Genomic DNA, 15,023 nt, shown 5'->3' with positions numbered 1-15,023 from the left:
GAGACCTAGCGCTCTCTGCTGCCTGGACCCTGAGCTCCTCAGATCTACACTCAGCTCTAGGCATATCCTAGGAAGGACCAGTCACGGGAGGTGTGTGTGTGGGGGGGGTGATCTCAGCAAAGGGACTTAGTTCTGGGATGACGAGACTGGGAAGGAGAAAAGAAGGAAAAAAGCAGGGCGAAGGCTCAGGCAAGGCTGTCACCCCTTCATGCTCGCATGGGCCAGGCTGTCAGCCTTTGACCATGGCCCGCCCGAAGTAGCCAGAGCAGGAGTCCTCAAGGCCTAGGGCTGAGTCATGAGCCACAAGTAAACTCGGGATTGCAAAGGGCCTCACCACCACCAGATAGACAGACCAGGTCAGTGGGCACAGTTCTTGCCGCCATTCCCTGTAGTCAGGAAATGGGGGTGGGGGTTGTGGGTTCCCCTGCAGTGCTGGCCAAGAGCCAGGGGTTCCCGGAGAGACAGACGCACTGCAAGATGAAATCAGCTATGGCCAGGGTGCACAGTGCACAGCTAGGAAGGAGGAGGGTTGACAAGAATTGGCCTGGGCATCTTGAGAGTGGCTTACAAAGGGGAGGTGGGATCTCGATGGAGGAGGATGCATCTGGAGGGCTTTCCAGAGGAGGGGGTTATAGGTATTGCCAAAGGCAGAGAGCCTGTTTGGAGGAAGAGGAGGCCAGAAAAGTAACTTAGCCTGTGTGAGTGTAGGAGACAGGAGAGGGGCTTCTGGCTACTAGGGTGGTTTTTTTGTTTTTTGTTTTTTTGTTTTGTTTTGTTTTGTTTTTGTTTTTTTGTTTGTTTTTCGAGACAGGGTTTCTCTGTGGCTTTGGAGCCTGTCCTGGAACTAGCTCTGTAGACCAGGCTAGTCTCGAACTCACAGAGATCCGCCTGCCTCTGCCTCCCGAGTGCTGGGATTAAAGGCGTGCGCCACCATCGCCCGGCTTGGCTACTAGGGTGTAAAGACAAAACATCATACAGGTGTTCAGAGAAGAAAATGGGAACTGAAGCAAAAGATGTTTGGGGCGGGGGATGGAGAGATGGTTCAGAGGTTAAGAGCATGAGCTGCTTCTCCAGAGGTCCTGAGTTCAATTTCCAGCAACCACATGGTGGCTCACAACCATCTGTAATGAGAATTGGTGCCCTCTTCTGGCCTGCAAGCTTACATGCAGACAGAACACTATACATAATAAATCTTAAAGAAAAAAAGTGGGGGTACCAGGCCCCTAGGGCTCACAAATAAGGGGCTCCAGGAGTCCTAGACACAGGAAACGGAAACCTGAATTTTCATTGACAGCCTCATCCATCAGGACACCAACCCTTGTCTATTACAAGGATGGACCATTGTTAATCTCCTTGCCCAGTGATCTGCGATCCACCAGGCTTTCAACCCCCACAAAAGTCTAGATTTAATTATATAGAGAGGGAAAGTTAGATGGTTCAGCCAGCATGGGAACTTGTGACCAAGTGTCCCAGAACCCACAAGGTTTGGAAGGAGAGAATCAGCTCCCAGTAAGGACACACAAACACAGAGAGAGAGAGAGTGTGTGCCTTTGGTGAGTAGCTGGGAAGGGGAGGAGGGAGGATTCTCAGGAGAATATAAATTGAAAGTCAATAAACAAATAAATAATTAGAAGCTTTTATTTATTTATTTAGCATACAGTGGAAGAGGGCCAGTGGCCTGGGTCATAGGTAATTAACACCATTTGTCCCCATACTCTGGACTCGCCCCCCCACCACCACCAGAAGAAACTATCCCCACACTGGAGATGGAAAGGGTGAGGGTTGCAAAGCTCCCATTTCAAACAACTAGCGTGGGTCTATTGAACATCCCAGTATAACAAAAGGCCTTGAGGCTAGACCCAAAGAAGAACTCAGCACAAGTGGCCTGGAAATCTCCACCCATGTGTAGTTCAGTGAGAATGTAGACATGGTCTTTATCAGAGGTTCGGGGGTGGGGTGGCTTTGAACCACTCAGTAAAGTTTGCACTGGGTACCGTGCCCCAGAGTCTCAAGATCATAAACAAAAACCATGGGAGTTTTGCCCTCTAAGGTAGAGTGTGGTGAGCCAAAAGCTCAGAAGGGGCGGACTATTCAGAAGCCGATACTCACTTGTGCGGCACATGCAAGTCCTACCTACTCACAACTCGTGCCTTGGCTGACATGCATGCACACACACACACACACACACACACTGCACTCAAATGCCCAACAGCACTGTTTGGGTATTTGTCCCCTCCCTTCAGACTGAGGACTAGAACCCTCTCTAGGGGCTGAGACTGTCCACCTGCACAGGGAAACTATACAAAACCATGCTTCCAGACCTACAACGGCACCCATTTCCTGCCAGTGGAGTCTTCAGGTCTCTGGTCTATCCAAAGGTGGTCCATGCACTCATCCACCAAACACTTTTGAGGTCTTTGCTACCACCCCCATGCAGGAAGCTGAGGAAGACACTTGATGAGGCTGCCCCATGGTATGGTGGGAAGGAAAAGAGGTAAGACTCTGAGTTCAAAGTCTGCCTTGGTGTCTTTATAAGCTATGCTACCTTGAACACATGACACAATGAGTCTCGGTTACAGCTGTTAATAAAACTCACCTAATGACGCCCTGAGAACTAAAATGACAAGGAAAGCCTCCACTAGCAGTGCATCCCCCACGAAGAGGGGGTCCTCCACTCCCTTCTGCAGCGCTGAGGTGAGGTGGGGACCTAGCAGCTCTCCTTCATAGTCTAAACAGAAACCGTTCTCGCTCAGCATCAGACCCCTCAGGAAACTTGATCTCGGACTTGGCCAGCTCGGATGGGCTCCCAGGTCCTCCCTCCCTCCGCCCCTGGTCCATCATGCCTCTCGCCGGTTTGCAGGTCGCGTTTTCCGTAATAACCTTTAATGCGACTGGCCACGGCCCAAATGTTCGCGATGGAGCGCTGGGCCCCGCGCATCAGATGGACGATGAAGTGTTAATCATCCCCCAGGGAGCCGTCCCGCAGAAAGTCGTCATTAATTTCTCTGAATTACACCAATTCCGAGACATTCTTTATGGACAGACAGTGCGGGAGACAGTTATATGACAGGACTTGCTGTGCTAAGCAGATGTGGGAGAGATTGCGTCGCCCTATGAATACTAAACAATCGCTCCACACAAACCCCACTCTTTCCTGCATGGAGCAGGGAGTCGCCCGCCAGCCCCCACCCCATGGGCACACCCTGCAGGTGCCTGGAGCTCGGGGAGAGGGTGGGACCCCTACTTCTCAGCTCTAGAGAGCCAGGCCCCAGCCTGAGGCTAGCAGATGGCTCTGGAAACGCCATCTTCCTGGGACCGTCCAGGGCACCCTTGTTTCCCTGGCACAGCCTTGGCTCCCCGCATCCCTTCAGGCCTAGAATCACTAATGCGTGGTCTCTCTGCCTTAGACCATCCTCAGGCTCTCCGTGTCCTTGGGGCTCACTCGCCATCTTGGCTCTCCACTTCTCACTACACCTGTATCTGCCCCACCTCCCAGAGACCACCTTCCATTCCCTACAACTCTGCACCTCCACAACCTGCGGCCTTTTATCCACTGCCTGTTGCTTCTATGCCCCTCTCATTCCCGTTCCACCCTCAGAACAGAAGGTCCCAGGGCAAGGTCCAGTTCACACCCCCGGCCTGCACCCCTCTCTCCTGCCCTGCTCCTGGGACAGCTATTAGTGACGGCTGGAGCGACACCAGAGGCCACGGCCTGGAATTGGGTCGTCAAGAGAGGCTCGCCAAAACCACGCGCTGTGGGTCCACCTGTGAGAAGCCCCACCCACCACACAGGTCCCGCCTCCTCCTGGGAGCCACGGGGAGCGCCCCGTCCACTGAGAGGCCTGTCCACGTCGGGCCCCGCCCACTGAGAGGCGTCCCACCCCTTTCCGAGGGGCCCCTGTCCCCTTGGACTGCTGCCCCTTTGGCAGAATGGAGGCCTGGGCTGCCTGAGCCCACCCTTAGCTCCTCTCTGGGGTTTGGGCGGGCGGGAGGAAAGTACACCGCCTCTGTGGCTTTTCTCCTCGCAGATAATTTATGTCTGAGAGCTGAGCAGATGGCGGGTAATTTAGCAATTACCGGGCGCGGGAACATGGTTCGTGCCGCCACATGGAAGGCAGGGCGCCTGCCGCAACCTTATCTCCAATTCTGCGGGTTTTCTCTAGTTTCCCTCCCCACTCTTCCCGCCCCACATACCTTGCTCAACTTCAGCGTTAAAGGAGGGGGGGGGGCGGATGGGAAGGGGTGCCTCCGGGCTTCAGGCATAAACTAATGTCTCAGCAAATAAGTAGAGCCTTCTGCTAGCTAGAAGTTCTTCCTTCTCTTCTACCCTTTTTTGCTACTATAGTAATCGTGCTCATACTGTGGGCATGGGGTCGTGGGGAGGAAGGCTCTCTCCCACCCTTCTCCCTGCTCCCTACTTGAAGTTTTCTGTTGTATTGCCCCTGATGCCAGATTTTAAAAAGACTAACTAGGCATGGCGGTACACGTGGAAAGCTCAAGCAGAAGACTCTGACTGGGCTGCATGGTAACCTGCTTGCCTAGCATGGACAAGGCTCTGGAAAGTTACGCCAAGAGTCAAGGAGTCCACATGTGTGCTTGTGTAGAAGGGGCAGGCAGCAGCCTGAAGGTGAGATTATGAGAGCATAGGCCCTTGGGCAGGAGTGTGAGGCAGGCCAGAATGGCTAGTGGAGAGATGTCCTGAAAAGTGGAGGCAGCTGTGAGCAGATAAGAATGAGGCTGAAGGGCTGGAGAAATGGCTCAGAGGTTAAGAGCATTGACTGTTCTTCCAGAGGACCTGAGTTCAATTCCCAGCAACCACATGGTGGCTCACACCATCTGTAATGAGATCTGGTGCCCTCTTCTGGCCTGCAGGCATACATGGAGGCAGAATGTTGTATACATAAGGATGAGGCTCGAAAGCCAGGGGATGCTGTTCCTCTACATCCTCCTGGGTATCTGGACGGAGATATGTCACAAAGACTTGAGCTACCTGCCTTAGCTGAGGTTAGACGCTTGTACCAATCATAAACCACCAGCATATGACCAGCCTCTTTGCACCCAGTCCCCTCCCACCCAACCCACGCTCTGGGGTGGATGCTCCGTTCCCTCGGGCCCCCACATAGACTCTTGCTCTGGGATGCCCCCACATGGCCTCCTCATTCCTCTGCACCACAGGAACACTAATCAATTAGAATGTGCAACCAGCCATGGGCCCAAATCTCGTTACTCAACCACGGGGACCACTGTTAACACACCAGACCCTGGAGACACAGGCACACGCCAATTACACAGCCAGCAGCTCAGCTAATCGTGGCTCCTGGTGATGCCGGGCTCACTGAGGACCCACACACACACACACACACACCAGTGCTCTTTCTGTGCTGCCTTCTGGAACGAAATCCGGGAAGAGTGTGAGAGCTGTGCAGAAAGAGGAACCCTGCTTGGAAACAGGAGCTGCTGGCGGAGACTGAGAAACCTTTTCCTGTTAGTGGCTTTAGGTTGAAATAGTCACTATAAAACTAGTAACTGCATCAGGAGTAGTGCTTAGACTACAAAAGGACGAGCTTCCTTGCAAGGTGGTGCTAGGGTGGAGCTGGACTTGGGACAGGCAGCTTTTCTCATTAGGAAAAGCAGGCATGAGAAGACGGCCAGACACTTGCAAGAACTCAGGTATCTGGTACCATCCTGTCCCCAACTGCAGTTCAAGGCGGCGGCTGCAGACACAGGCGGACGGCTTCCCTCCCACACACGTCCTGCAGACACAGGCGGACGGCTTCCCTCCCACACACGTCCCACTGACTTTGCCACTCTGCTGTCACTCCGCAGCTTCTCCGAGATTTAACATATTGACTCTACGAACTGCAGAAAATTGAATTTTCTTCATTACGACTGTCTCCCCACAAAAGCGCCTCATAAATTCCCTGTCTTTTTCAGGCTTCCTGCCCCTTCCCCACCCAGCATCTCTTCAGAGGATTCGCACATTTGAACATGCAGTGTGCATGGATGTAAGGGCAAAGCATGGCCCATGCCCCACTCAGCACCTGCAGAGGATGGGCCGGAGGCTGCCATGAGAAAGGAGAGTCGTTCTTCATAAGAGGGATTGGTGGGGTCCCCACGTAGCAAATACAGTGGGTCTGTGCCAGACAAGACCAGGGCCATGCTCCGGCCGATGGCCACCCATTTGTACCATGACAGTAATCTCATAGTTCCCATCCTGAGCATAGCTGCCTAGCTACCCCAGTGTGAAGAGCCCTTCGGCACCCCTGCTAGGAGCATGCCACCAGGGCAGGGTGTGCTTAGGCCCGTGTGCTCTGCACAGGCTCTGAAGAGGAGAGACAAGAAGACCAGTGGGAAGTCACCACCCCACTTCTGGCCCCCTGCCTCACTCTGCAGCCCAGCAGCTGCTGCTCCTCCAAGGCTTGCAGTCCAGCAATGCAGCATTGCAACATGACACTGTTACCTACAACGTTCATGGGAACTTCACAATCAAGTTCTTAAAAAAAATCACAAAACATTCTCATAATGTTAACATTGAGTTTACAGCTCTGTGTTGGGCTACCTTTATAGCTGCCATTAGCCACAGGCAGCCACAGGATGGACACACCTGCTCAGGGCATAATGAGCCCTTCTCCACCCTAAGCTCCCAGTCACCATCACCTCCCACCCCTGCCCAGCTCTGCCTCATCAAACTGCGGCTTATGCCCCAGGAACAGGACTGAGGGAGGGCAGGGCTGGCTCCTTTGGTCAGTGTGCCAGCCCAGCAGCTGAGGCCATAATAGATGGGCAGCAGGCCAGGCTGATGGCCAGCTCCATGTGGCCTGTGCCCAAGGCCAGACTGGGGAGGGAAGTGATGGGCTAGGTTCCCAGGCACTCCACCCTCCAAAATGCCACACAATCTGCGAGTAGAAAAAGAAGGAAAGAGGAATCTAGACTGTTACCATCTGAACATGCCCCATGGCCCCATAGGCTCCCATGTTGAGCTCTTGGTTCACAATGGAGAAAGTGGTAGAGACATTGGGAGGAGGCCTAGCTGAAGGAAGCGGGGCACTAGCAACATGCCTTTGATGCTTATACCTCATCCCCAGGGTCCTCCCAATCCTCTACCACACACTTCCATCATTGTGATGTTTTGCCCAAATCCCACAGGGCCAAATAGGCCTTTCCCCTTTTTATGTTACTTTCTCAAGCATGTTGTTCAGAGCCATGCAAAAATAACCAACCCAGAAAGATGTGGGTGAGCACCTTCTGAGAGCAGACCGTGCCAGCCTGGGCCCTGGGCAGATAGCCTGGGCTGGGCAGAGCCTCTATCCCCTGCCAGCCTGGGCCCTGGGCAGATAGCCTGGGCTGGGCAGAGCCTCCATCCCCAACTCTGCCCCAGGCATGAAAGGAATGATTCTGGGCTGACAAGAAGAAAGTGTGGCCTGTTCAACCTAGAGATTGTGGGGTGCAGTCAGAATATAGAATAGAGAAGATTTCTCTGTCCAGGCAGAGGCTGAAACTAGAAGGCCATCCACTCAGTGGGCAAATGTTCTGTATGATACAGAGATGCAGCTATTGTCTGCAGTCCGGATCCCCATCACACACATGCGCGCGCACGTGCACACGCGCACACACACACACACACACACTATTGTAATAATATCACCCCCTTCACACTGTTGGTTGTGAAAATCAAGCAAGCTGAAGGATGTGAAAGGTCTTTGAAATTCGAAAGAAACTGCAAAGTTCCAAATGTTACTGGTGATTCTTCCACAGTTAGTCCGTGTGCTTATTAAAAACACGCTCAAGGGATCTGGTGAGATGTCTTGTCTCAGGGAAAGCATCTCCCTGATGCCCATCTAAGTCTCAGGTGGGGGCTTCAACCTGCCCGTAACCCCAGCACTTGGGAAACAGGGAACCCCAGGGGCCAGCTGACTAGCTAGACTGAATGAGCTCCAGGCTAAAGTGAGAGACCCTGCCTCACATGGTGGAGAGCAGTCAGGGAACACTGGGGTCAGCATCTGGTCTCCACACACATGTACACATACACACGTGAACATGCACACCACACACACATACACACAAAAAATAAATTCAATAAATACAAATGAAAGATGTGGATGAATGTGTGATTCAGTTATCAGAGCTGCATCTTGCTAAAAACAGGCTGAATCCATTGCTATTTCTTGTTTGTTTGCAACAGGGTCACTTGCTCAATAGGCTGGCCTTGAACTCATGGTCTTCCTACCTCTGGGATTACAGGGGAGCATCAGCACCACAACTAGAAATCTCGATTATTTGGGTAGAGGCTGTCTCCAAAGTGCTCACAGGAGAAGGCTGGATGCAAATTCCAGAAGGTGGGGACCACTAGTGGGTCCTTGGGCCCTGGGGTTCCTGCCTTTGGAAGGAATTAAGGTAGTTCTCATGAGCTCAGGTCAGCCTGGGCAGCCACGGGCTGGATTATTCCACGGCTTCCTGTTTTATGATATAACCTCTCCCTTCTCTGGCTCCCACTCATGGCCATCTTGGATTTACCATTAGGTCTTTAAAAGGGGGACCCAAAGGGCTGCCCCCATCCTCTGCCTCCAGAACTGAGAACTCAGCTTCAGGTTAGATGAGGACAGAGATGGGAGAACTGGTGTGAGTGGCAGCTCCAGCCTGTAGGGGGGGGGGGGCTGCAGACCAGAGCATCACTTGGAATGTCACACCCTGCCCAGCCAAGGAAAGGATGGAGAGGACCCTGCATCAGGGTCTAGGGTGGGCTAGCCTTTGGGCATGGCTGTGAAGGACATCGACATTAGGCTAACTGAACAGGAAAGAGTCACTGTGGTTGGTTAGTACCATTCTATGGGCTAAGGGCCCTCCCTGGTCTGAATAAAAAGGAGAAAGCTGTACTGGAGTGTAGCTAAGTAGTCCAGTGTCTCCTTATCAGGCTCAGTCTCCAGTGGGAGGGGGGGCTCAAGCATTCATCTTGCTCTACTTCCTGACTTCAAATGCAGTGTCAGCAGCAGCCTCCCAACATCTTACCTACCCTTCATGATGAGCACCCTCTAGGATTATAAACCAAAGGAAACCCTTTCTTCCTCAAGTTATTTCTGTAGGTGTATTTTATCAACGCCAGGAAGAATAATTAACGCTAGGACCAAAGAAGGAGGGCATTCATTTGAATCACCGTGCAGAGCTGGCCAAGCTGGACAGACCTGAATCTCAGCAGTCGGAAGTACAGACAAAAAGAGCAGGAGTTCAAGGTCACTCTCAACTACATGCTGAGTTCAAGGCCAGCCTGAACTACAGATGACCCTGTCTATAAATAAACCCGTACACAAACAACTGTCTGGAAGAGAAACTTTGTGTCTGTGTCTCCAGTGACTTGGAAGGCTGAGCTAGGAGTAGCTTGAGCCCAGAAGTTGGAGATCAAGCCTGGGTGTCATAGGAAGATCCTGTCTCAAAACACTGTGCCAATGCTTTTCTTATCCTCGAGAGTCTGCGGCTGGGAAGCATAGTGCCAGCAATGTCTGAGAGGACAGTTTCTCTCTCTCTCTGTCTCTCTTTCTCTCTCTGTCTCTCTCTCTGTCTCTGTCTCTCTCTGTCTGTCTCTCTCTGTCTGTCTCTCTCCCTTCCTTCCTTTCTTTATTGTTTCTTTCTTCTTTCTTTTCAGTCTGAGACAGAGCCTCATTCTGTAGGCTCAGACTGCCTTCGAAGACTGCCCAGGTCAGTCTTGAACATCCAGTATCTGTCTAGGAGCTTTAAAGACGCGCGACTCCTCTCTTTGACTATCAGACAACTGGGACAATGATTCCAAGTCCCCAAGAAACTGGAATTTCCCTCAGGAGTCTCCTTATAGGAAAGGAAAAGCCTGGTGCCAGGCAGAAGGGCAGTTTTTCTCTCAGAAACAGATTTTGCTCAGTTCTGACCCACGGTCAAATCTCCTTGCAGAATAGACTGCAGCCAGACGATGGTGACGGGTGGGCCCACTACTTGACCGGGGTTTACTTCATATCAGTACCCCAAGATGGGGATTGGAATTACCAGATTATCTATTTGTTTCTCTTCCCAATGGGACCACATTGAATAAATCTCCTTTCTCTGCTGTTCACTGTTGCTTGTTTCCCTTGCCTCTTAATTGGTTTATTGAGCACAGGTGGCCAAGCCCAGGCTCAGACACTAACAACTCTGATTCTAATCCTCCTGTCTCTGGCTTCCAGGAGCTGGCTCTTACTCTGTAGCCCAGGCTGGGCTTGAACTGGCAGCAGTTCTCTTGAGTGCTGGAATTTCAGGTGTGCACTTAAACACCCAGTCCAGGTTACTCATGGTCTGTTTCTTTTGTCTTTGTGGAACTCAGACCGCACCTGGCATAGAGCCGGGACGAGAGGGCCCCTCTCGTACAGCAGGCACTTGGATAGGAGGCCAGAACTAATTTCCATTCAACATATATCATGTTCATACATGCACTGCGCTGGATGAGGCAGGTACCAAAGTTAGGAATCTTACAAGGGACATAAAACTCCAGGCAAGGGCTAGGGTAGGGCTCATTTGTCTGTGCTTTGCCAAGCATGTGCAGTGCTCATCCGTCCTAGAACAGGAGGACTGGGAAGGAACCTATGTCAGGAAAATATGACTGTTTCACAACTCCCGTCCATAGCTTCTAGTGAGCCCACCAATATCACACCACCTTTTCCCTCTCCCTCTGTCAGCAGTTAATTAGACTGTATCCCAAGAAAATAAAAGCCCCCAGTATCCCAAGAAAATAAAATCCCCCAGTCTTCCTTCCTCACTCAGTATTCTCTGTTCTTCACAAACTCCATGTCCTAAGAGCCTGCCCTCCCCCCCCCAATTCCTATTGCTGTGAAGAGACACCATGACCACAGCAACTCTTACAAAGGAAAATATTTAATGGATGGCTTACATTTTAGATTAGTCCATTGTCAAGGTCATCATGATGGACATGGCAGGCAAGCAGGCAGACATGGAGCTGGAGAGGAAACTGAGAATTCTACAACTTGTACAGGCAACAGGAAGTGAACTATCTCACTGGGCATGGTTTGAGCATATATGAGCCCTCAAAGCCCACCTCCATAGTGACACACTTCCTCCAACAAGACCACACCCACTCCAACAAGGCCACACCCACTCCAACAAGACCACACCCACTCCAACAAGGCCACACCTACTCCAACAAGACCACACCCACTCCAACAAGGCCACACTCCTAATAGTGCCACTCCCTTTGGGGACCATTTTCTTTCAAACCAGCACACCCTCTTTTAAAAAGAAATCCAGTGCTGGCCATGGTAGCACACACAAGTAATCCCACCATTGAGAAGGCAGGAGGATATCTGCAAGTTCAAGACTGGCCTGGTCCACATATCGAGTTACAGGACAGGCAGACTACATAGAGAGACACTGTTTCAATTTTTTTTCACTAAGTGAGATGGCTTAGTCTAGCTCAGTGGGTAAAGGTTGCCAAGCCTGACAACTGAATTCCACTCCTGAGAGAGAACTGATTCTTGAAAGTTGTCTTTTGACCTTCACATGTGCACCATGACCTACAGTAAATTTTAAAAAATAAATTAACTGAGCATGGTGGTGCACACCTTTCATCCCAGCACTCGGGAGGCAGAGGCGGGAGGCAGAGGCAGGCGGATCTCTGAGTTCTAGGCCAGTCTGGTCTACAGAGTGCGTTCCTGGACAGCCAGGGCTACATAGTAAGACTCTGTCTGAGAAAACAAACAAAACAGTAACAAAAAAATCATTAGTAACCAACTTCCAAAATGAATGGGTCCCGACTTTTGATGAATTAAGAAAACATTTGCTACTACAAAAACATAGTTTCCAAAACTTTAGTCTTGTAACAAAATCAATGTCATGTCCCAAAGCATGGCCCCCATTAACGTGAGGCAGGGAACCAGATTCCTCTGTCCTGAGACTGTGCTACCTTCAACATGTGAGTTTCTCTTATTGCAATGCCAGGCAAGTGCTCCACAACTGAGCGCTCTTTCCTTTCTTCATTTGGAGACAGCTTCACTAAGCTGCCCAGGCTGGACTTGACTCATTCTGAACTGGTGAGTCCTCTGCCTCGGTCTCCCAATAGCTGGAAGTACAGGCCTGTCTAATATACAGATTCAAAGGTCATTAAGCTTAAGGTTATCTATAGCAAATCTAGAAGCAAAGACCATGAAAAATGTCCCTCAAAATGTTTTCGTTGGTTTTTGCTTTTAATGTTTAAAAAATATTTTTATTTATTTTGTGTATATGAGTATTTGTCTGCATGTATGTCTGTGCACCACATTTGTGCCTGGCACACTTGGAAGCTAGAAGGGGACTTCAGAACCCTTGGAACTGGAGTTACAGACAGTTGTTAGCTACTATGTTGGTGCTGGAAATTGAACTCAGGTTGTTTGGAAGAGCAACCAGTGCTCTTAACCTCTGAGGAATTTCCAAAGCCATATTTTAATTAATTATTTCTTTGTTTGTTTAGTGTGTGTGTGTGTGTGTGCGTGTGAATTCAGGTGGCATGGGTGCCACTGTTACACATGGAGGTTGGAAGACGAATTTCAGTGTTTCTCTTGTTGTCTCTGCTGTACCAGCTGGCTTGGGAGGGTCAGCACTTCTCCCATGTCCACCGTGACATAGAAATGTTAAGATACACAGTTAGGTGCCTGTCATCACAGCCATGTCATCACATCCATGTTGTCATCACAGCCATGTCATCATCACAGCCATGTCGTCATGACAGCCATGTCATCACAGCCATGTCATCACAGCCATGTCGTCACAGCCATGTCATCACAGCCATGTCATCATTACATCCATGTCATCACATCCATGTCGTCATCACATCCATGTCGTCATCACAGCCATGTCATCATCACAGCCATGTCATCACATCCATGTCATCACAGCCATGTCATCACAGCCATGTCATCACAGCCATGTCGTCATCACATCCATGTCATCACATCCATGTCGTCATCACATCCATGTCATCACATCCATGTCGTCATCACATCCATGTTGTCATCACAGCCATGTCGTCATGACAGCCATGTCATCACAGCCATGTCATCACATCCATGTCGTCACAGCCATGTCATCACAGCCATGTCATCATTACATCCATGTCATCACATCCATGTCGTCATCACATCCATGTCGTCATCACAGCCATGTCATCATCACAGCCATGTCATCATTACATCCATGTCATCACAGCCATGTCGTCATCACATCCATGTCGTCATCACAGCCATGTCATCATCACAGCCATGTCATCACATCCATGTCATCACAGCCATGTCATCACAGCCATGTCATCACAGCCATGTCGTCATCACAGTCATGTCATCACATCCATGTCGTCATCACATCCATGTCATCACATCCATGTCGTCATCACATCCATGTTGTCATCACAGCCATGTCGTCATGACAGCCATGTCATCACAGCCATGTCATCACAGCCATGTCGTCACAGCCATGTCATCACAGCCATGTCATCATTACATCCATGTCATCACATCCATGTCGTCATCACATCCATGTCGTCATCACAGCCATGTCATCATCACAGCCATGTCATCACATCCATGTCATCACAGCCATGTTGTCACATCCATGTCGTCACAGCCATGTCATCACAGCCATGTCATCACATCCATGTCATCATCACATCCATGTCATCACATCCATGTCATCATCACAGCCATGTCGTCATCACAGCCATGTCATCACATCCATGTCATCACAGCCATGTCGTCATCACATCCATGTTGTCACAGCCATGTTGTCACAGCCATGTCATCATCACAGCCATGTCATCACATCCATGTCATCACAGCCATGTCATCACAGCCATGCCATCATCACAGCCATGTCGTCATCACAGCCATGTCGTCATCACAGCCATGTCGTCATCACAGCCATGTCGTCACAACCATGTCATCACAACCATGTCATCACAACCATGTCGTCATCACAGCCATGTCATCACATCCATGTCGTCACCACAGCCATGTCATCACATCCATGTCATCACAACCATGTTGTCACCACAGTCATGTCATCACATCCATGTCATCACAGCCATGTTGTCACAGCCATGTCATCACATCCATGTCATCACAGTCATGTCATCACATCCATGTCATCACAACCATGTCGTCATCACAGCCATGTCATCACAGCTATGTCATCACATCCATGTCATCACAGCCATGTCGTCACATCCATGTCATCACATCCATGTCATCACAGTCATGTCATCATCACAGCCATGTCATAACATCCATGTCATCACAGCCATGTCATCACAGCCATGTCATCATCACAGCCATGTCATCACAGCCATGTCATCACATCCATGTCGTCGTCACAGCAATGTCATCACATCCATGTCCTCACATCCACCTTCGTCAAATGGTTCCCAGGGACTGAGATCATAATGTTAGGCTGGCTCAACAGATGCTTTAACCTGATGAGCCGTCTTGCCACCCCTGTGTGTTTTGTTTTGTTGAGACAGGGTCTCCTACAATGAAAACTGACTCCCAAACTGGGTGCATAGCTAAGAATAACCTTGAGCACTCGATCTCCCGCCTCAGACTTCCAGGTTGATTCCAGCTGTGTGCTACCCCAGTTTATGTAGCACTGGGGATCAAACCCAATGCCTTGTGCAGTTTTTTGTTTTGTTTTGTGGTGTGTGTGTGTTAAGTTGAAACTAATGTGTTACTTTAAGTCCCTCTCTAAAGCGACCATTAACCAGGCCCATTTCTGAATCTTGGCTTTATCCTAGAGTAAGCTTTTCCTTCCTTCCCAATCTTGGCAAACTATCCAATCAAATATACCCTTCGGAGTCTGTACTATTCTTTCAGTGGAATACATGGGACATCCAGCATAGCCCCGACACATGCTTGTTGATCGATGTCACTTCCTGTTGCCCTGCGCCTTCCCTGAGCATGGAAGCTCAGTGGATATCTATCCTCTGACTGACCACTGCTCCTTACAACAACAGAGTCTGAAACCACAGAGCATAGTGTGCTGACTGCTAA

Source organism: Chionomys nivalis, chromosome 17, assembly GCF_950005125.1.
Source record: "Chionomys nivalis chromosome 17, mChiNiv1.1, whole genome shotgun sequence".
In the NCBI taxonomy this organism is placed as follows: domain Eukaryota; kingdom Metazoa; phylum Chordata; class Mammalia; order Rodentia; family Cricetidae; genus Chionomys; species Chionomys nivalis.
Note: the sequence above shows the minus strand (reverse complement) of the source record.